This window comes from Arvicola amphibius, chromosome 8, assembly GCF_903992535.2.
Source record: "Arvicola amphibius chromosome 8, mArvAmp1.2, whole genome shotgun sequence".
NCBI lineage: Eukaryota > Metazoa > Chordata > Mammalia > Rodentia > Cricetidae > Arvicola > Arvicola amphibius.
The window spans coordinates 27,181,284-27,202,673 of NC_052054.1; positions in this window are offsets into that span (position 1 = coordinate 27,181,284).

Genomic DNA, 21,390 nt, shown 5'->3' on the forward strand with positions numbered 1-21,390 from the left:
GAGAGGGCTTGCAAACTCAGTGTCCATCCCACATAGCAATAGTGTGACTATGTGTAATTTCATTTGGTGCTGGCTAGTTTCATGTCAACTTGACATAAGCTAGAGTCTATTACAGAAGAGGGAACTTCAAGTGAGAAAATTTCCTTTATCAGATTGGCCTGTGGGCAAGCCCACACTCTTGGTTAATAATCAATGTGGGAAGGCCTAGTGTAAGGGTTTTTTGAAAGTCATTTTGGCTATTGGGAGCCAAGGAATACCACAAAGTCACACCACACAATAAACCTCATATAAGAGATTAATTGAGGGAAAGAACAGAATTGGTAGGGAGATATTCTACAATAGGAAACATGGTTTGGTCATTAAAGCTGAGTCATGGGGGCAGAGATATTTTAAGACTTGGCCAAGCCAGGAACAAGATAGCCTTTATCCTATATCTTGGGTTCAAGTCATAGCCAGGGTGTTTTTTTTTTTTCCTGGCCCTTTTGCCACACCCCTGGGTGTGTGGTCTTGGATGCTATAAGAAAGCAGGCTGAGCAAATTATGAGAGAAAGCCAGTAAGCAGCACTCCTCCATGGCTTCTGCCTCAATTCTTGCATCTAGGTTCCTGCCTTGAGTTCCTGCCCCAACTTTCCTGGATAATGAATTACAAATTGTAATATGATATGGACTATTTCATTTTCTAGTTGCTTTTGGTATTTTATCACAAAAATGGAAACTAAATGTAGTTACCCCTTTAGGATGAAATTATCCAAAAGAAAGGTATTTATTTCACATCAAACAACAAAAGTTAAACTCGTTATAGAGTCATAAGACTAATGTACAAATCACCGGATAATTATCAGCAGATAAATGCTTACAACCAAATGGTACCTGCCTGGAGCTGAATAGAGATGGGCCTGCTCCTTGTTCATCTGACTTTGTAAACTGATGTAAAAACAGAATAGGTCAGTGTAGATGGGCTTCCCAGATGTCTCTTCTGTGCAAGGCTGCTGAAACCCCTTTCTGTAGTAGTTTGGCCTCACTTTCTGCCTTTCATTTCCATTGATCACATAAGCTGCAGTATTCTTTTTTTTTTTTTTTTTTTTGGTTTTTCGAGACAGGGTTTCTCTGTGGCTTTGGAGCCTGTCCTGGAACTAGCTCTTATAGACCAGGCTGGTCTCGAACTCACAGAGATCCGCCTGCCTCTGCCTCCCGAGTGCTGGGATTAAAGGCGTGCGCCACCACCGCCCGGCTAAGCTGCAGTATTCTTAAGAATAAAATAATAGACATGCCTTCCGTCCTGAGGATCTGAACATGAAACGTCAGTCAGGAAAGAGTTAAACACACTCCACAACAAAGTGGACAGAGCGTAAGTGATGGTCAGTTTTAGCATGTCATGGTGATTCATGCTTGGAATCCCAACAGGGAGACTGAGTCAGGAGAGTCAAGGCCAACCTAGGCTACACAGTGAGTTTCACATTAGAGTGGGTTACACTGTGAGACCACTTTCTCAACAAACTAAATGCCAACTTCAAAGTATTCAAAAACAGGCAAGATGACTCCGTGGGTAAAGGCGTCTGCTGCTAAGTGTGGTGATGCAAAGTTATAGGTATTTCAGGACTGGTGGTATCCAGAGGCTGGACTGTTGTACAGACATGGGTGCTGAGTGCTGTCATCCTTCTTCCCTATATTAGTCTTGCCCCGTGGTCACTTGCCTTTTTATTTGAATTTTTATTTTTAGTTCTGGGATTAGACCCCAGATCATGCTTGAAAACTCTTTCTGTTCTCTCCTTGCTCATCACCCTGTTGAGCCCGACTTACTTCCCTTCACAACTGGCTTATTTACAGTGGTCTATTCTGCTAATGACTTTGTTTGTGACCCACTGAACATTCATGAATATTTTGTTCAGCTGGGAGTGGTGGCACCTCAGAGCAGAAAGAGGCAGAGGCAGTCAGATCTCTGTGATTTCAAAACCATCTGGTCTAATTCCAGGCCAGCCACATATAGGCTGTGTAATAAGATCTTGTCTTGTATTTTTTTGTTGTTGTTGTTAAACAAAACTTGTTTGATTCCTATTTAGTCTGTGTACTTTTCTTGCTATTTATGTCTGTTGATCTGATTTGGTAGTGGACGTTATTTAAGCTTTATGAAGTTTCTCTTACAGTTTCATCCATGTGCGCAGTGTGTTCTCCCTTCCATTTCGTCTGTCCCCTTTATCTCCTCCTTATCAATCCTCACTCCTTAGCATTCTCCTTCTCACTTCCATGTCTTTCGTTATTTTGCAAAATCCTGAATTCAACCAGAGCCATCTGTGTGACCATGGTTCAAAGCTAAATGTTGGAGCCTGATGACTGGGTAAGTGCCTTCTCTGTCTATGACCGACTGTGCCAGGACCATTTCTTAAATGGTTCAAAAATTAAACTGTAAGGAGACCTATAATCCTAAAATGTTAGGATACAGATAAGAAACAACAACAGAAAAAGGTCAACAGCAAAAACTGAAAAGTATTTGGACCAGTAGATGGCAGCAGAACATTGTTTTTCAGTATACTATTGCAAGACACAAAACGAGCCAAATATTAACAAAACAACAACAACAACAACAACAACTAATGGTCACCAGTGTGGTTTAGATATCTTGCCAGGCATGGTGGTGCCTGCCTGAAATCTCAACACTTGGAAGTCTAGGCCGAGAGAATTGATGTCAGTGTGAAGCCAGTCTGGGCTCCATAATTATTAGACGTCTCAGAACAGTGAAGAATAGATAGCTCAAAATCCTGTGTACTTTAGTTAGCGGTGATGTATTGACATTGATTGAGAGACATGGCAGTAATTCTGGTGAATTAAATGCACTATATCAATGGAAGTTGTTAACGATGGAGGACTGGGTAGGACAGCATGAGTAGCCTTTCTGCTATCTGCGATTGAAAAAACAAAAACAAATTGAAACTGTTCCCCAAGTAGTTTGTCCTATCTGTCTGTCTGTCTGTCTGTCTATTTTTTTTTTCTTTTGAGACAGAGTCTCACTAAATAGGCCTGGCTGTCCTGGAGCTTCAGAATGTAGACCAGGCTAATGTGAAACTTAGAGAGAGATCTGCCTGCGTTTTGAAATTATTTGTTATTTGGAAAATCACTCTTGTCATAGACTAAGTAGAGAACTAGTCTCAATAGTTCTCCTCTTGAAAACTTAAATATGGAAATCTTTCCAAACGAGGCTGTAGATATGCCAAGTTGAAAAGATGCAAAGTTTTTTAAAGCATGGAGACACAAGTTCAGGTGTCTCTTGTAGCTCTATGTTCCTTATACAGTTATGAAATCAGGACAAAGTATCATAGACAGATCAGTCACTCCCAGGTAACTATAGAAACAAGTCAGAGAAAATCACTGCCCTTTATTCAACATTTTTTCTCTTTAGGGGTTGTTCTTTGTGGGCATTGTATCATAGCTATGTACGCTGTCGACCACACATGGACTGTGGAATCACAAAAACAAGGCCCACAGTGAGGGAAGATTGAGCATGCATTGACCTTAAATTAATTTAACATCAAATGCGGAGTGAGTCTGGACTATTCTGGCAGCACGCGGCAGTGTTGTTGGGCAACTGAGCTGCAGCCTTGGTTCTGAACACAGGACATGTGCACTGCACGCTGTCACTCCACACAGTGCCAACTAAGACTGCCTGAAGCACCTGGCTGCAGACTGGAGCCCACCACACACTATCAGCCACTGTGCTTTGACTATATACTTTTCAAAGGTTAAGAGCCAGGTCAGCTGGTAACGTGCTTGCTCATTCATGCAGACCTGAATTTAGTTCCCAGAGCCCATGTAAAATCCCACTGTGGTTGTCCATTGTAATCCCAGTACAGGGATCCCAACTCCCTTTAGCCTATAGTCTAGCCTCCTGCTGAGTCACAAGTGATTTCAGGTCACTGGGAAAACTTATCTCAAAAGTCAGGGGGAAAAGTTTGGATGGTGCTTTAGGAATAACAACCAAGGCTGACTCCTGGCTTCTGCCCACACATACATACATACCCACACACTCAGACATACACACACACACACACACACACACACACACACACATATACATAGATACACATACATACAGACACATAGATACACATACATACAGACACACACACAGACATACACATAGATACACATACATAGACACACACACATACACATAGATACACATACATACAGACACATAGATACACATACATGCAGACACACACATACACATAGATACACATACATACAGACACACCCATACACATAGATACACATACATACAGACACAGATACACATACATACAGACACACACACAAACATACACATAGATACACATACATACAGACACACACATACACATAGATATACATACAGACACACACACATACACATAGATATACATACAGACACACACACATACACATAGATACACATACATACAGACACACACACATACACACACACTCAGACACACACAGAGATAGACATACACATAGGTGCACATACAGACACAGACATGCATAGAGACAGACATATACATAGATATGCATATACACAGATACAGACACACAGAGACATACACATAGATATACATACATACAGACACAGATACACACACAGATATACACATAGATACACATTCATACAGACACAGATATACACACACAGGCATACACATATATACACATACAGACACAGATACATACACACAGACATATATACACATACATACAGACACAGACATGCACAGAGATAGACATGCACATAGATATACAAATACACAGATACAGACACACAGACAGACATACACATAGATATACATACAGACACAGACACACACACAGAAATACACATACATACAGACACAGACACACACAAACACATAGATGCACATACATACAGACAGACACACACAGACACACATACACACAGACACACACACAGACATACACACAGACACACACATACAGCCACACACATGCAGACACACACACGTACACACACATTCAGACACATGTATAGACAAACACAGACACACACAGACACATGGATAGACAAACACACAAACATACAGACACACACATACAGAAACACACAGAAACACACACAATTGCATAAAGTTGTGCACACACAAACACAAATAAGATTGCTATGTTCCAACTACTTTCCTACACATTTTTTTCACGTTTGCTTTTAAATTTCTCACAATCTACTGTTATATAGAGACACATGCCCACTCTACTAACACTGTACAGTTAAGTAAATTACCTACTTTCTTCATGTCTTCTCTCTTAAAATATAGTTAATGCAGCCAGCATGCACAAATGTGTTAGCCATCACTTGAGCATGGGCCACGTGCCAATAGCCATACTCCCCAAAGAAAATGGATCCTTCCTTTCTAGCTGGCACCAGTGGTCAATAGTGCTTCCACTAGGGGTGAGGCCTCACAAATTCCTCCTCCATCCATGCTAGAGGGTTGACAGGCTTGATCTTACACAAGTCATGTGCAAGTAAGCACACTGGCTACAGGTTCATGAATACAAGGCCCATGTCGTATTCAGGAGACAACATGCCACTTTCAAGATCATTCCCGAGCCTTTGGGGGTGGGGTGGGGGATGGATAGAGATGAGTTTAGGGCTCAGAATTAGGGAACTTAGGCTCAGATCTTTGACTGTTTATAAGTCTCTGCCTTGACCATTGCCTACAGGGAAAAATAAAAGATGCTCTACATAAGGTCGAGCACTGGATTGCTCTATGAATGTAACACAAATGTTTAGAAGACAGTTTGACCACATGCTTGTTTAGATAATAGTATTTTTCCTCCAGGGGGGTCTATGATCTTGCTAGCCAGGACTTTTGATGAGGTTTACATCTGGACATGATATTGCCTGTTTTCTGTGATTCCCATTCTGGGAATGGAATGCTTACCCTGGGTCACTGTACCTTGGACATCAGTAACTTATATTTTATAGAAAGTAGCCACAGAATTCACACTGAGTCTCAGAGGAGCCAAAGGAGAAGGACTTTCAAGCAAACCCGAGAGTGCAAACACTATGAAGTCCTTTGAAGAGGCCTAAGCGTATTGTGCATTATGAGATCACAGGAGCCTGTGGGAGCCAGAGCAGGAAGGGGAACTTAGATCTTCAGTGGCCTCTTGCTCATGTTTTGAAGACTTAGTTCCTAGTGCAGTATTGAGCAGACATGGTGCCTTCAAGGCAGATTGAGACCTGGAGACTCCTACCTAATGACTGGATGAATCTATGTATGGATTTGTGGCTTGAGAATTCTCCAGAAAGCAGCATTTGTACAAGAGCCAGCCCCTGTTGGTTTACTGGCTACTGTGAGAGGACAGCTTTACCCCAACAACTATTCCCAGTATGCCACAGGAAGCAGCCAGATATGGTCTGAAACCCCAAATAGCTTGATACATCACACCCTGTTCTAAGTGGACAAACTCAGGCATGTCTCAGCGATGCAAGCTGGCTAGTACACCTTCCTCATTCACATCCTGTCCCCTCTGTGTACGGGAGGAGCTTCTTTGGGGCACGGGCCCCATGAAGACAGCAGTTTGTTTAGGTGCTATGGTCACGAAGAGCACCCTGATCTGGAACTTAACATGCTTATGAGTTGGAACTCCCCAAAGGCATTGCAGGCAGGATGGTTGCTGTGCTCTGTTTTGCAGATAGGAAAAAAAAAAATCAAAGGGCTTGGTGAGCTTTCAAGTAGTATGGGTTTGGCAGACAACGAATGTCCCAAAGTCATTGTTCAATAGGTAAGTTTTGCTGGTGCACAAGATGAGCCTTTAGCAGCAGGACCCTTCCTGTCATATGGAGCTGCTTCCCTTTTCTGTCTTGCCACATAACCTCCCATTCAAGACATCTAGCTCTTTGTTTGGCATCTCTTGAACATCCACTGAAACAGCCATATCTGTGGGTAGGCTTTAGAAGCACTCTCCTGGACATGGATCCGAGATGGAGAACATCCTCAGAAGAGTCACCTTCTTCCGGAATGTAGTGAAGGAGTCAGATTCACCAGCTACTCCTTGGCAATGCTGGAGAACGTGCTGACGCCACTCCGTGACTCCCAGTCCAGAACTGTCTACAGAACTCTGTCAGGCTCCCCTCTGTCTGATAGTGCCACTGTTCCCAGTGGTCATTACTACATGGTCTGTCAGGGTCTGAAATTTATTTCAGATCTGCATTTATTTCCTGCAGTTAGCTCAGAGCCTGGAACCTTCAGAAGCATTTTGAATGACTTGGTACTGTTGGAGAGACCCAGATAGGCCTCCCCATGTCCTTGAATTTTGCCTTTTCAGTTAACTTCCAACACAACATGGAAGAACCCACCACCAAAATGGTGGCTGCTTTCCAGAAAGGAAGTGGAAGAGAATTTCTGTGGCCATCTTTCCCATTCAAAAGCATGTGAGAAACGCATATCTAAAGTAAAAAGTGTGCTATCTTCTATCTCTTACCACTGTAAAGCACAGAGAATAGGCTGGGGATCATGTGCAAGAAGAAGCAGGTTGCAATGACCAGAGGTGAGCCTGTCTCCAGTAGCTTTAAGCTTTGGCTCACAACCTTAGTTGGTCAATTCTTTGGTTGAGTACCAAAGTGCAGCCCACTCTAATGAGTCTGCTGACCCAAGTCCCCACTTAATGGGGGTGCTTAGTCCTTCCCATAGAGTAAGCTGAATAGGATCTTTGTTAATGTGAATCCCAGTTGACAGGAGACCCTGTGCATTGCGATTCATACTGACTAGGTTTCCCAGTGATTAGACTACTCTTTGGAGTTGCCCAGTGCTTGTTCTGTCTCAATTCACATTGACAGGGATCAGTTCTGTCTGGAGTCCCCATTGATTGAAGTCCCCACTTGCTTACTGGAGTTCTCTGGGGTTGGAAGCTTCACTGACTTTAGTACCATTGACTGGAATTCCTACTAATTAGGATCTTACTCATAGGAATCCCTGCCGAGAAGGCTGATGTTTCTTACCTTTGGCTTTTGTCTTGCTATCCCTCCAAGAAGGAAGTGAGGGGACCATGAAGAGTCGATAAACAAAGGGAAATTTATTTGCAACATAGGTGCCATGATTCAAACAGAAAACTAGAAATTCAACCCAGAAAGCAGAGACTAAGACCCTGGCAGGCAGTAGGATGCCTCTGACGAGAGGTTGGAAAGGTAAAGCTGTAAGCTCCAGGAAGCTACCCAAGAGAAGTCTTCTTTGGAGACCAAAGAAGCAGGAGATCTCAGAGGGCAAAAGAGCAGGCCAGTCAGTCTGTCCCTGCTGTAGTGAGTCAGTCCCTCAGCGTGTGGTGGCAGCCTCTCAGAGGCTGAGGCAAGAGCCTGGCTGCTGTGAGGTGTTTGTGAGGATCCTACAGTTTTCCTCAGTCTTCTTCCATTAGTGATCCTGAGTGTGACTTTGGCATCTCCAGTCTTTCTTCAGAGGCAGGGAGCCAGAGGCAGGAACCAACTGAAACCTGGGCAGGCAAAACCTAGATGGGTACAGTCTGAGGATCTCCTTGCCCTGTCTATATTGGGGGTGAGGAATAGGGGCCAAACAGGGAAAGACCTGTCAAACCCAGAGAAGGGACAGCAAAAAACATAAAACTACCAAAACGGAGACTGGGGTCTGGGGTTGTGGTGGTGGTGGTGGTGCCGGTGCTTCAATCAGGTCTGTTGCTCTGTCTCCTCTCCATCCCCACTGCAGAGGAAACTGGAAAAGAAGGGGGCAAGGACATTGTGGTCCAATAGCAACAGGGGGTTTTCACCTGGGTTCAGTTCCTCGGGCTATTTTTTTCAAGTCTACAGCTGCTGATTCAACTTGAGTCTCTGTATCTCTTTCTCTTCTTTCAACCCGAATCCCCTGGGGCTGGAGTTCTGGACGGCTAGACTATTCCCTGGAGAAGCTCCACCATTTGCTAATGCCCTCCTTACTGGAAAGGTCATTTGTCCTGGAATGAGGAACACACAGTAGTCTGGGCTTCCCACATGTGTACCTCAGGGTCATGGAGCTCAGTGCACTGTGCAAGAATACTCATGTCAGGGACTTCTAGTGACTGTGACCACCCTGCTTGGCACCGCTCTCAAGCTGGGTCCTCCTGTCTGAACTTGTTGACCTTTATCTTCCCTCCCCATCACTTCCTGTTCCCATCGCATAAACCGCCCTCTTCCCTGGGACCTCATCATCCTTCGTCTCCATCCTCATCCTCATCCTCTGGTAACATCTTTCTGCTCTTTACTCTGGTTTCACGAGCAGAATGGCTCTGTACATTATGCTCTGTGATACCCGCACTTCTGGTTTAAGGAGCTTTTTATTATGTAGTAGGCAATAATAAATTAGAAAAAAAGACCCTGAAGTAACTGGAAGAAACAGCAGGTATAAGAAAATACCTCAAATTGAGGGGGCTTACAAACATTCTACAGATGACTGGGGGTGCTCAATTGTGAGAATAAATAAAATGTAACATTATCCAATTAGGGGGTCTGAAATCACCGGGTAGCCCTACAAGGAAGCCAACTTTCAACTCTTTGTGAATGAGGTAACCCTACAAGGAAGCCAACTTTCAACTCTTTGTGAATGAGGTAGCCCTACAAGGAAGCCATCTTTTAACTCTGTGAATGAGGTAGCCCTACAAGGCTGTCAACTTTTGACTCTCTGTGAATGAGGTAGCCCTACAAGGCAGCCAACTTTCGACTCTGTGAATGAGGAACTTCTGGCTTCCCATTCCCACTGCAGGCATTTTCCTATCAAGGGATAAACCACGGTAACAGCTGTTACAGATTGCCGTCTCGATGTTCTCAGAGACAATTTTTACTATTGGATTGGACTGTTTTGCTTTTCCCTTCCTTGCTTGTTCCAGAATGTAAGGGGACAACCAAAACCCCAGACCAGGGATCTTGGAGGACGCTTTGACAAATATGGTTAGGGTTCAAATGTGTGTGTTGGGAGTTGGGTCAAATTCCACTTCCAGATCTAGTCTTTCAGTGACCATAAATAGCACATGCAATGTATTTATAAACGTGTAGTGGGATTTATCTTCTGAGGTGCTAAATGTGAGAATAAATAAAATGTAACATGATCCAACACCTGAGTAGCCCTACAAGGAAGTCAACTTTCAACTCTTTTTGAATGAGGTAGCCCTACAAGGCAGCCAACTTTCGACTCTTTGTGAATGAGGAACTTCTGGCTTCCCATTCCCACTGCAGGCATTTTCCTATCAAGGGATAAACCACAGTAACAGCTGTTACAGATTGCCTGGTAGGCATGACTTAGCCATTGCTTGATGTCTGGATCTAGCCTCCAAATGCACTTTGCCCTTTGAATGTACAAATTTTAGTCTACTAATAGACAAGGGCATGAGTAAAAGCAGAGATAAAACCAAACGTCGAAATGTACCTGGCTCACTTCATTCACTTGTTCTTGTAAATCTCACCTTGCCCACTCACTTCTTGGGAGTCATGTCTGACAAGGATGCGGATTTGTGGAATAACATACACCAGCGCAGTCTTAATAGGCATACCCCAATACTCTTCCTTCCTTCCTTCCTTCCAGCGCACGGGCTGGCTTAAACTAGATGCTGATGTTCAGTGTGCTCTGTGCCGTGTTGAAAGGCCTTCTCTGATGAACTGTGGGGGAATCTGGTTTCTTCCATGTGCCCCCCAACGTTTTCTTAGTGAATAAATGCACTGTTCCATCATAGAGCCTTGATGGGCTCTAGTCCAAATGGCTGTCCTCTCCTGCAGAACAGGACATTTGTCTCCCCTCTTTGCTTTTCTTGGTCTTTATAATCATTATCAGTTCGTACTATGGATCTCCAAAGGAAAGTTCACTGGTCCCTCTCCTGGGGGGCAGATGGAAAGTGGCAGGGTCTTCAGCAGAAGGGAAAGATGCCACCCCTGGGTTCCTAGGCTTTCCTTGGTTCTAATAGCCATTGTCCATATGTCTGGCCCCTAATTAGGTGGTACTTGGCCATGGTTTCTTTAAGATTTTGTGTATTAAAGGCTCTTTAATGTCTTGGGTATCAAACCCATTATCTTTCATGGCTGCCACAATTTCAGAGTCAGGACAGTTCGTGTCTTCATTGCAATTAATTGTTAACGTCTTTTTGCCTTTCATAGCCATGGGTGACCCATGAGATTTTGTACAATTGGCCTCTGCTTTTACTATTGGCCTCTGAGTATGTTACTAATAATGGGCTAATAATGTATGCTCCTTAACTCTTTAGGAAGCTTATAGGGGGCACAATTTTGCACTTGACAAAGTTGTTCCCTAAGCTCTGACAAGGTGGTCCCTGCAAATAGGGCAGGCACCTGTTGCCATATTAATATAAGAGGACCCCCAAAGTCAGATGTCTACTTGGAGGCCATTATAAGTAAATTCCTGGAAGACGTCTGTGGAGGGAGGAACAAACTTTTCATGCTGCTTCAGTCTTTTTAGCCTTTCCCAGGCTGGAATTTAAATTATTTTTATCCTGCTGCTCACCTTCCATTAGGACAGTATTGGGACCAAGGCGTCTCTGTAGGCTAAGTCTTCATCAGGGGCAATAGCCTAGAGCAGTTAGCTACTGTTGGAGAGTTGTGTGGCCTTTTCAGGGTGCTGGACTCGGAATGTGATTAAGTAGCTGTTTTCCTTCAGGCGCTTCCAAGAGTGAGAAAGTGCTCTGTTGGGTTTTGATTCCTTAGAGGAACAAAACGACGGTAGGGATCAGACATTCCTCACAAGGACCACACCTGCACTCACTGGTTTGAGCCGCTTCTTCTGTTCCGCCAGAACTTCCTGTTCCGCCAGAACTTGCGCAGCGTCTGGTTCTCCTGGGAGGGGATGGTAGGCCAGCTTTAGCCTCAGATCCTTAGGATAATGATTGTCTCTTCATCACGTGTGACAGGCACAGTTTTGGGCCCTGCTCTTGTCGTCTACTGTCCCTACACATGGTAGGTGGGAATGCTACTACAAAAAGAGAAAGAAAGCAAAAGAAGAAGTATGATAGCCAAGAAATCAAAAAAAATTAAAAGGAAAGAAAAAAAATACCACATAAACGACTAAAACCATTCAAATGAGAAATCCAAAAGTCAGCTCGCAGTCAAGTGAGGTAGAAGGATCATAGTTCAGAATGGCTGAGTGTGGAGTGAAAACACGAAAGGGAAATAAAGAAATGAGAAAATATGGGGATGAAAGTACTGTCACACCCCAAATAAATATCAAATCATTAAAAGTAAAAACTCAAACTGAAACTCCAAAGCAAACACCACATGTTTGCTAAATGAAGAACACCCAGAAAACCACAAAAAGTTAAACCAGAAAGAAAAATTCAATAAATAAAACCAGAAAATCTCAAATTCAACCCAACCAAACAAAACCAATGTAAGAAAATCAAAACCTGGCTAAAAGTCAAATAGCTCTGACCCAGACCCAGAACATTCCCAGAGGCAAGTGAATTTGTTACGGTGGGGGGGGGGGGGGGAGGGGAAGTGGGAAGGAGAGACTGAAAGTAAAATTAATACCAAGGTATAATGAAAACTAGAACAAAGAAAACCAACATGGACTAAAAAAAGTAAAAAAAAAAAAAAGGAACTAGGAATCAATTAGACAAATAAGTAGGAGCAGAAGAAAACACGAATAAGTAAACCAGGCCATGAAAAAGCTAATCTAGAGCCTGGGGAGATGGCTCAGTCCACAGAGTATGCTTGTGGCAAGCCTGAGGTGGTGGGTGATGGACAGTACCAATTTCAGTAAGACAAGCCAACAGATGTGCACCACTGGGTCTCCTAGGCTGGCCAGCCTAATCTATGTGAAAACTCTAGGTCATTGAGAGACTTGACTTCAACTAAGACCATACCTGTAGTCGGTCAGTTGAGGCTGAACTGTTGCCTCCAGCAGCAAGCTTTGTTTGAGTTCAAATGGGGAAACGCTTGAAATCCCAATGAGGCAGCTATGCATGAGCTAGGAAGGAAAGTCCTTTCTCTGTACAGTAAAGATTCCCCAGGTGTTGGCATCCCTGAGGGGCCTTCCCTATTCTCCTGAACCTACATGGCTACTGGAGGCCTGTCTTGCTCTTACTTCTGGAGAGGTGTGAATGTTCTGTCTCAAAGGGTTGTCAACACAGTGACTTGATCTGATGGGGGCAGAGCGGGGAAGGGGACTGGTTGAAGCACCAGGACCTTTCCCAGGTGTATGAACTGGCTTTTTGGGGTCTATTCCTTATGATGGGATACCTTGCTTAGCCTTGATATGGGGAGAGGGACATGATTCTACCTCAGTTTTGTATGCCAGAGTTTGTTGACTCACAAATAAAGGCCATATCCCCTCTGAGGAATGGTGGGGCAGGAGATAGGAAGGGGAGACTGGGGTTAGTATGTAAAATGAAATTTTTTTTAGTTAAAAAGTTGTCCCCATGTGTGTGGCAGGGCGGTGGTAGCAGGAATTGGATTTCCCTTAGCTGGACTGTGGGACAGATGACAATTCTGACATTGCAAATACTCCATCCATGCCTATTCCTTCCCAGGCTTCTCAGAGGCCCTGTTGTGTGTGAAGAGCTCTCTAGTGGCATTGAAAAGGACACTGGGCATTCACCTTAGAGCAAATGTGCTGGACAGGCTTCCGCTTCTTTCAGACTATACTAAGTCAGAGGAAGTTGTGAGTACTTATAGTCACGTGTGTTAACTCTGCAGAAGACAGGTCTCTGAAAATTTAGGAAGGCAAGATCCAGAAAGTGTTCCAATGTATCTTCTTTTGTCTACGGAAGGGTGGTCATCACCAATGGTCCCCCTAGGTCCTGTACTCACCTTTGGGAGCTCTTGGGTGCAAGAGCTTTAAAAAGCCCCTGGTATCTATATTGATGTATTTATTCTGCACAGGGATCCAATCTGGACTTAGTGAGTAGACAGTCTCCTCTGCTGTGCGCAGACCCTGGCCTGGGCAGAAAGTTAGATGGGCTGGGTTCTTCCTGGTTAAAGCCTGATAGGTGCTTTCAGATTGCTGTGATATCTAAGTACTTCTGCCTTTCTGCCTATTATTTTGAATACATGATGCCCTAAAACCAAATAATTGGGTGCATTAGGGCTAGCAAAATGTCCCGTAAACTGTCCAGCAGCTGTGCCATAGGTCCTGCTACCCTGATGATCTTTGGGACTATGACCACATTTCTTCTCAATTAGATAATTTCTGCCAGGCTAGGGATAATTTTTAGTCCCTTCTCACTAAGGATGTATGTTCTCTTTCTGTATAAAGACTGTCTTATGCTTTCTATAAGGTTTACTTGGGAGCTTATTGAGCCCCATGGGTAGTTTAACAGTATGTGCACATGTAATTTTAATTTATAAAGTATGTGCTTGAGATTGACCTTTTCTTTATTAAAGTGCTATTATGTACCACTGTCTTCTAAACTGAAGAATTGCCATAGCTCCGGTGTGCCAGATTTCAAAAGATCATCCCAGCTCGGCTTGCTGACTATTGATCTGTTGATGTTATTATGTCTCAGAAAATGTCTTATTATTTTTCCAGGATGGAAAAGAAAGCTGGAAAGCTTAAGCAAGTGATAGGGGTCTGAGCTAGTTATATAAGGTATGTCAAAGGTCAGAATTTGACACATTGATGTCAAGGCTCTGTTTAAATCAATGGAGTTATGCTCTAGGCTTAACTCTTACAGAACAAATATGTTTATTTAACCAAAACTTAAGTGTTTGGCTGTAGCTGTCGCTGTGCGTGTTCTATTGCCATCCTTGTAGGCCATACTAATGTGGTCAGAAGGATTAAAAGGGAGAATCTATTCCCCCTTGCCCTCCAAGGTCAAGGTCAGGTACAAGCATCTCATCAGATGTTCTTTGACTATGAGGACTCTACTTTTCTTTTGTTCAGAAAGACTGTGGAGACTCCACCTGCTGAAGTGGAACCAGTGTCCAATCTACAAAGAAGAGGGTCAAAGCAGAGGGAAAATGCCCTCTATGTTTCCAAGCAAAACCATGGCTAAGCCTTTGAATTCTCCTTACATGGAATGAACACAGTTGGAAAAGGAAGGTTAGACGGTTCTGAGGTTTCTCTTAAACTCAAGTCACCCTCATGGACCATATCCTCAACTGGCCTTGACAATAAAAAATAAATAAGTAAATGTAGTCATGTCCACTTGCATTGTCTTAAACACCCAGCAGGAAATATAACCAAAGAATAAAATGATTGACTGGGGTGTTTCTTTAACAGTTTAAGGAAGCACACTCCCTAGACGTTAGGTTTAAAACCATATGAGATGTTGTTTAGACAGCTATTTCTCATTGGCAATTTTCTTCCTGATAACAAAAATGTTGCCCAGATATCAGATGTCATGACCTTGGTTCAACCCCACACTGCTGTGTCTACCTGCAGTCCAGAGAGACAAGTCCACTATTGTTTCAATCATCCTTTGATTTCCGAGTTACATTTCTTTTCTCTCTCCTTCTTTAGAAGCCATGTGATAGAGACCTCACTGTGATTCTGGTCACTCCAACAGTTATCAAGGTATCTGGAAACAGATCCTGGGTTCATCATGCTCCATCTCAGCCTTGGATCAGTTGCTACTATATGGGACTTTCTGAAAATGCTCCCCTACGTTGGTCTATAATGTGGTGGCCTAGTATTCACCGCTCTACTCCTTCAGTCCTGCTTGTACAGGTGGCCCTTGAGATGCAGCCATATTGCCTGCCAAAACAAGACTAGCTCCAGGAGCCTGCCTACCTCACGGGAGTTCCCTCTCTCTTGGACTGACACCCCCCCTGTACTACGCCCCCTCACAGCATGAAGCAGCTAGAGCGATCATCACCCCCTTTCCTGACAGCAATTGGTGTCAGTCTCTGAGGGCGGGAATAAAGGAAAGTTAGATGGTTATAGGTAGACTAGGAATGGAAGAGCAGGCTTCCTGAGACGGCTGCTGCTTATTCCCAGAAGACATTGTGAGGAGCAATGGCAAGAAGACATGGGAGCTGAAATGAGGTGGAAGGGGAAGGACATACGGACCCTAGATAGTACCCATCAGATCCCTCGAGTGGATGTCTAGCCTTTGGGATCTCCTGTTCTGAAGGAATAAAGCTGTTGCTTTCACTTTCTCCATGGTTTAGTCTTTTGTCTTCTCTAACATTCAATTTTTTGTTCATGTAAGGGAACAGCTCAGTCGTCCTCTGAACAAACATCATTAACCTCCTTATGCAAATCATGTATGCAGTTCCACAATGCCTTGTTGTGAGGAGCAGTGGGCCGGCTTCCCACTGCCAGGCACCCGGCCACCTGGCTAGCTTATGCCCCAAAATAACAACACACAAATTGTATTCTTTTAAATACTGCCTGGCCCATTATTTTCAGCCTCTTACTCACATCTTGACTAACCCATATCTAATAATCTTTGTAACACCACGAATGGTGTCTTACCGGGAAAGATTCAGCACATCTGACCTGGTGGCTGGCTTCATCGCATCTCACTGAGGAGAGGCACGGCAGTCTGCCTAACTTAGGAGAGGTGTGGCATCTGACTGAGCCATCTACCTCACCTCCTTCTTCCTGTTCTGTCTACTCCACCCACCTAAGGGCTGGCCAAGGCAGTTTATTAGCCAATGAGAATCCTCCACCATTTCCCCTTTTTCTGTTTAAACAAAAGAAAGGCTTTGACTTTAACATAGTAAAATTACATATAACAAAACAGTTATCAAGTAAGAATTACAGTTACAATATTTATATCCATTTTATCTTTTATCATAACAAAGGAAAACTATAACTATCTATTCTTCAACTCCATCAAAGACTCCAGAAGGATATAATATTACCTAAGTAAATGAGAAGTAAGCAACTTATAAAACTCTAGAAATCACAGAGACATCTCGCTGCCTGGACAGTCACCCAAAGTTCCTCTGTACCGTTGGGGCATCCATCTTCGGCCTTCAGGCCCATAGTATCCAGAGACATTTCCATGAAGCAGGAAATTTCAAAGGCAGTTCAGTCAGTATCTGCTGTGTCCTGCAGAATTTCTTGCAGACTCTTTCATGAGTCAGGAACCCCAAAGAATCATCTCACATTTAGGCAAGTTCAGCAGTCCTTTCTGTGGGTTCTCTGTGTCCAGTTTATGCAATAGTCCAAGCAAGAGCAGTTTCTTGCCCAATGGCTATCGAACTCTAAAAGTAGCCTCTTCGATGCCCATCTTCCTCTTGAAGTAGCTTGTGCTGCCAAGAGCAGATGTGTCTCATTGTCATGAAAAGTCCTAAGTTATTAAGACATTTAAGTGGAATATTCTGTAGTCTTTGAAAGATATGAAGAATGTCTATTTAACTTAAATATATCTCTATATATCTAGAAAATCTAACTAACAAGACTACAAGCTTGACTATTATCTATGATTATTCATTAACAACCTATAGTTTCCTAATTATACATTACATTTTTAAAATAAACTACACATTCACAATACCTTAATCATTATTAGAAATACATATACATGATAAAATTGACCTTAAAATCCATACCAATACAAATTATTAATCTCTATATCATATCCCCCTTTAAATGTAAAAGAACACTTATAAACAATATTTGGGAACATGGGCACAGTTATTTCTCTCCAAACTGCTTCCTGCTGAATGGGGATGCTGTTAATCAGATCTTTCATGGTGTAGCCTGTGTGCCAGGTTCAACTCAGTCATCAGTTGAGTGAAGTAATTTTTTGAGGGTGTTCACAGCAACCTTTCAGGAGGGTGTGGTCTATCATACCATATTGGGATAGAAGCAATCCAACAGGTCTCATTTTCTGTAAAAATAAAAGAAGAATCTCTTTTCCAAAGTATCATATCCTTAGATCCAAATTCTGAAGTCAAGGTATTTTCAAAATATCTATCTTGGATTAGTTCAGCAGCATTTATAAACAAATATCTTTTAGCAGCTGTTGCTCCTTCCTCAGCATTTAAACAATTCAAAGAGAACATAATAGTATATAGTATCAAGATTCTCTGTGTATTTTCCATCTTATACGATTTTATTTTGACCTCTATTTCGTTTATTTTTACTTTTATTTTTTGAGAGAGGTTCTCTGTATCTTTGTCCTGGAATAACTTTGTAGACCAGGCTGTCCCTGAACTCACAGAGATCTGTCTGCCTCTGCCTCCCCAGTGCAGGGATTAAAGGTGTATGCTATAACACTTTGAACTCACAGAGATCTGTCTGTCTCTGCCTCCCAGGCATTGGGATTAAAGGTGTGTTCTGCCACACCTTGAGGTCACAGAGGTCAATCTACCTCTACTTCCCAAGTGTTGGGATTAAAGGTGTGTACCACCACAACAAACTACTTTTTCTTTCTTTCTTTCTTTCTTTCTTTCTTTCTTTCTTTCTTTCTTTCTTTCTTTCTTTCTCTTTTTTTAACTGTAAGAACTTTAACTTTTAGCCTGTATGTATTTTTAACTCACTGTAAACCATTTAGAGGTTTTCTTTGTCTTTGAATCTCTCTTTACTGTATATCACTTTTTCTGACCACACGAGTCTTTAATTTACCAAACAATATAGGTAGGATTAAAGCCGTGGCTTTGACAGCTAGATCCAGCCAATTCCTTAGCTTTTTCAGCCTCATGGCAGAGGTACCGGCTATAGCCATGTTCATCACCACAACTCTGTGGCGGTTCAAGGTTCAAGGTTCCTGCCAGCAAGCAAGCTGCAATAGTGTTAAACAACAATCAAAAGCTCCATAGTCAGGACCACCCACTTGAAAGAGATAGAGCCTGCCCCATCCTTCCATGAGGGAACATCAAGACTCAAGTCCAGTTGAGACAGATCACTGAGAGTCAGTGCAGCTCCCATGATGAAGATGGGGCTGTTTTGTCGAAGGACGGTGTGCTGCAACAGGCTGAATATTGTACTGTGGAAATTAAGTACAATGGAGGGCAGACGGTGGGAGCCAGTTTTCTCACTAATGGAGCAGAAGGGGGCTGTGCTAACCACTAAATTATGAACACCTCTCACTGCTGGAAGGGAAGGAACAAATTAAGGGAAATAAGCTCAAAAAATCCATGTGATAATGTGCAAGAACTGGAGACAACGTGGAGCGCCTGCTCTACAGGAGAGTTCATGCGCCAGGCAAGGGGCTGGAGATTGAAACACATACACAGAGACATGAGTCATCCTTGATACAAGAATGCCAACTTTTTTGTGCTCCAGGGAAGCTTATATAGGGATCCTTAACTGATAGCCACGCCCCAGCTTTTGGGATTTTCAGCTGTAAACCCACCAGGTCTCCTGCTCAGAGCAGCTGCAGGCACTGGAAAACAAGTTGTTTACTCTGTGCCCTCGGGCAGGCAAAGGGTCACGGAAAGACAAGGGTCTTAGAGTCTGCAGCCCCAACAAACATGGATTGCTCTTTAGACTAATAGAAATGATCACAAAAAGAAATATTTATAAATAGGTATTCTATACCACACATGCATTTTCTTGCTTGGTCGGCTGTCAGAGCCTAAGCAAAATAGCTATAAGCAAGTATAGCATAACATCTTGGTTTCAAATATTCTCTCACAAAAGGGACCAGGGTTCCTTGAAGAAATGTACAGAAGGAGCCTAGGACACATTGTATCACAGTGCTATACTATAATTGGGCGGAGGGAAGGAGAGAGATATCTACATCAGACCCTCTAAATAGCCGAAGCCTGAACACTTTGTGGAAGACAATAAACCAGGGTTGAATAATGATCAAAAACATAAATTCTACTGGATATTCATATTGATAAAATGGTTATTTAGCAGGAGCGAATTTGTACAGAAGAATTGAAAACAATCCATGGAGACCCTCAGGCCCAAGGACGAGGATGCGTAATTTCTTATTTGAAACACCTGCGGCAGAGTTCCTTCCAGCACTCACTCCAGAAGGGGTGGGAGAAGAGTAGGCTGACCTCAGTCATGTGAGTACAGCTAATGTCACAGTGAGTGCAGCACCCACGGGATGCAATGGAAATGGACTCTCCCCTCTGCAGCCTTCCTCCTCAGGAGGAAGTTTTGGTCTCAGCATGAGAAAACCTGCAAAACACCCGCCCAGTCAGCACCTGCTGAAGTTGTCACTTTCCTCATGAGCAAGGACAGCCTCGGAGCCCTGAAAGTGAGGTGTAGGCTAATGGACAGGATGAGCTACCGAAAGGGTTGAAAGGGCACTTGGGAAGTGGTGGACTACAGGGAGTAGGTGTGGGCTCACGGATCAGGGTAAGTGTGGCACATAAGAGGCTTATAATGGGGTCGTGGGTAAGAGGCATGTGAGAATCCAACCCACAAGGCCAGGAGCAACAAGGGCAGAAATGACTCAGGAGTGGTTGGAAACTCCAGTGAGGGTCTGATGACTCAGCACCCCATCCTTTCATGAGGGAACATCAAGACTCAAGTCCAGTTGGGACAGATCACTGAAGTGATTCTAAAATGAAATTCTTCAAAAATGGAGGAAGGCAAAGGGAAGTGAGTGTTAGCAAACATTAGAATAGGGCTTGAGGAAATAAAGGCACAGATGGAGCCCAGCCTGCTGGCTGTTTCTGGGGATTAGGATTGACTGATATTCAACAGTGCCCATTCTTTTACAGACTGTCTGTGGTTGTTTTTGACTACATTGATGGGGCAGTTCCACTAGAGACCCTGCGGCTGCAGAAGTTAAAATGTTAATCATCAAATTCCTTACAGATCTAATCTACAAGGGAAGTAGTAAGAGACAAGATCTCCTAAGTAAATTAGGAGCATGGGGATAATGGGAGAGCGTAGAAGGGGTGGGGGGGGGGGAAGGAGGGAGAGGACTGGAGAAAAAAGTATAGCTCAATACAAACCAAAAAATGAAAAAAAAAAAAAAAGGTCGCTTATGGATGAAAATGAACAACAGAAGTGAACGTCAAAACATGGGCTCCAAAGGGGAGCTCCTGTTAGCAATAACACAGCCTGGGTACTTCATGTATGACTGCCCATGACTGCTCTGGGCAGAGGCAGGTCCTTTCCTGCCACTTCTCAGCATCTTCTTTCTCATTCAGTCCTCGCATTCCTCCTACACTGCACACTGCTTCTCCAAGTCAGGACCTAGCAGCATTTCCCTAAATGCCCCTGAGTTCAGGAGGAAACAGGTAGAAAGGCAGTAAAGGTGGTTCTTACCCTGCCAAAGGTGCTGCGAACACACCCCCAGGCTGTTCCTGTTTCACCAGTGTGTTCCTGTGCTGAGCAGTGACATTTTGGGAGGACAGGCTGGAGATCCCCCAGACCTAGGAGTGGAATCAACACACTCAACCAAGGTATTCCTTAACTGAAGCCAGCAAAGAGTCTCATGTCAATCAAAGTCAACGAGATGTGATGATGGCAAAGATGTGGGGCCATTTATAGATGTTTCTTTACTCTTCTAGGACCACATAACAATACATGGCTTCCAGTGTGGTGGCATCATGGAGTGAGC